The sequence below is a fragment of the Carettochelys insculpta genome, chromosome 11 (assembly GCF_033958435.1).
Source record: "Carettochelys insculpta isolate YL-2023 chromosome 11, ASM3395843v1, whole genome shotgun sequence".
NCBI classification, from domain to species: Eukaryota; Metazoa; Chordata; order Testudines; family Carettochelyidae; genus Carettochelys; species Carettochelys insculpta.
In genome coordinates, this window is record NC_134147.1 from 19,210,155 (window position 1) to 19,212,819 (window position 2,665).

The 2,665-nt window shown below is 59.8% G+C and overlaps 1 long non-coding RNA gene across 1 annotated transcript; it reads left to right on the forward strand.

Annotated features, from left to right (window-relative positions):
- Positions 1-444: 444 nt before the first annotated feature.
- Positions 445-1,136, forward strand: LOC142019215 (uncharacterized). Its single transcript, XR_012647025.1, has 2 exons — positions 445-717; positions 842-1,136. It is a non-coding gene; the product is annotated as an uncharacterized LOC142019215 (long non-coding RNA).
- Positions 1,137-2,665: the final 1,529 nt, after the last annotated feature.

The window sequence follows — 2,665 nt, forward strand, 5'->3', positions numbered from 1 at the left end:
AGCACTGGGTTAGGGGAGTGTGCAGTGGGGCCCTGCCACTGGAATAGGGAGCCCGTGCAGTGGGGCCCGACACTGGAATACGGGGCTGTGCAGTGGGGCCCGGTGCTGGGACAGGGAGGCTGTGCAGTGGGGCCCTGGCACTGGGTTAGGGGCTGTGCAGTGGGGCCCTGGCACTGGGATAGGGGGCTGTGCAGTGGGGCCCGGCGCTGTCACGGAGCGGGGACCGGCTCTCTACCATTTCAGGCCGGGCAGTCCCCTGCCCAACTTCCCATCAGCGCTGCGGGTGGAACCATGAGCGCAACTGCCCTGACCCCCACTGGTTTGAGCGGTGTACGGGGGGTCGCCACAGCCGGGGCTGACGGGGGTGGGGGGCGGGCGGGCGGACACACAACCCAGCTTCCCCGCCCCCCACGGTGTGAACCTCGGCGTGCAGCCGGCAGCGCCTCCAATGCTTGGGCGGAGCAAATCAGCCCGTCACTCCGCCCACCGGAGTGACGTTCGGCACACGCGACCACCCCCAAGCCGCGCCCACTCAGACCACTTCCGGTCCGCGCCTTTTTCCGCCGTCACTTCCGATCCAGCCGCCATCTCGCCCGTGGAGGACCCGCTGTTGCCATGGCCGTGGCCCCGCTCTTCCGCGCGCTGCTCCGCCCGCGCCTCGCGCCGCCCGCGCGCGCCGTGCACTCGCACCCGCCCGAGAGCCCTGTGGGGCCGCTGGTGAGCGGGGCGGGAGGCCGAGCCGGGAGGGGGCGGCCGGGAGGGGGGAATCACGGGGTGGGGGGCGGGGCTCAGCTGTTGTAGCCTCACCCCGAGCTCTGCCTCCTCCCCCCGCCCCGCGCAGGAGACCGTCGTCAGCCTGGGCATCTTCTTCGTAGCCCTGCTGGGCCCGGCGGGCTGGATCGTGGCCCACCTGGATAGCTACAAGAAGCGCGACTGAGCGGCAGGATCCGATCCGCGCCCGGACCCCGCCCGGCTGGACTCCCCCTCTGCGGCCCTGGCGGGACCCGGCCCTACATTCCACTGTCGGCCCCCTGCTGGGCTGCTGACTTACTCCATGGCCCCAGGTGGAGCAGCCCCCTGGCTGCCACCTCGGGGTGACTTACAGCTGTTACAATAAACCCTGTTACAGACACGTAGCTTGTTTGAATCGCTGCCTCTTCTTCCCCAGGCCCTGAGCCTCTCCTGGGGTGTAGGCCCTGTGCCAGCCCTGCACATTTCCATTTGCTGTGCCCCCTTCTCTGGGAGAGCAGGATTGTACCCTTTGGTCTGTGCCTTACCAGTGCTTTACACCTAGGTGGAAAGGGGGAGTGGGGCAGTTGCCCCAGGATGTGCCTTGATTTTCGACTCCTGGTCCCTGTAGTGTTCTGCTGGGGCTTGTGCTGTCCTCTCTGGGTTAGGAGCCTTAAATCCAAAGTACCACCAGTGCTTTCTGGAGAAAGGCCAGGGTTTGCTATGAAAGTAGCCCTGAAACAGATCACAGGCTCCCTGGTGTGGAGCGAAGCCACCTGCCTGTTACAGACAGCAGCAGAATTCCAAGTAGTATGTGCTGCTGTGTGGTTAAAGGGTGGGCTTTGTGGCCTTCTTGGCTAGTGCTGCCCTTGGAATAGTCCTGTCCCCTGTATTTGCAATGTTGATGGTTTGGGGTGGTGGTTGGAGTCGGGAGTCAGACACACTATAGCTCCTATCTTCCCCTCTCTAGCTGGCTGAGAACAATGGTGGCTAGCAGCCTTCTTCAGCATCAAGCTGACTGCAATGACCTCTTTTAGTAGCAAATCCAAGGAGGAAAGGTGCAGATCAGATGAAAAGGGTTAGAAGTGAGGAATCCAGTGCCTGCAGCCCCAAGAAATGAGAAGGGTTTGGAGGAAAGATCCCCCTGACACTGCTTAGTTCTTCCAGGGCTGCTCTGCTTTGTTGCATGCCCCCCTTCTTCAGTCTGGGGCTAAGCATGTAGGGCTGTCATTTTAGGAAGCCCCAGGTTGGGGTACATTGGAATTATGGGACCTCCCAGCCTCTGCTATGGAGGCAATAGCAGTTTTACCATACCCTTCTTAGCCCCATTAGCAGAGACTCAACCTGAGGGCAAAATTTCTTTCCCTGATGCTGTTTCACTTGCATTCAGAGGATTTCCCTTTTGTGTGGAAGGGCAGCTCCTTGGCTCGTACACTGTGCTGTCAGAATGGCCCAGCAGTAACAAGGGTGGTACTGCTCAGCTAGGTGTCATGGCTTCCTAACACATGGGACTCCTGACTGGCAGGGAAGCTAAACATGCAGGAGCTCATGGGGTTGTCTGTTAATATAGGAGGCAGCAGCAGCTTTTCCTTCCACCTCTAGCTAAACAGGGCATTAGGCTGGGAAAGGCAGAAGTGCCAGCTGAGAACAGAGCTTGACTTCCAAACACCTAGCTCCCTGCAGGGGGTATGCCCAAGCCCTCTGTTATAGTACCTTCTCATGGGGAATGCACCCTGTTTGAATGCAGGAGGCCAGAATGCACTTACCTAGGTGCATGTGTGATTGTGTTTATAGGTTGCTATTGCAGTTGCACTGGCTAAGGGAAACATTTAACTTGCCTGGTAGGGAGTGCTGTGCTAGCTGTCCTTTTCCCATCAAGGAGAGATGGAGACTTTGAATGTAGTTCAGATTCCCATGATGGCAGGTTTCTTTGTTC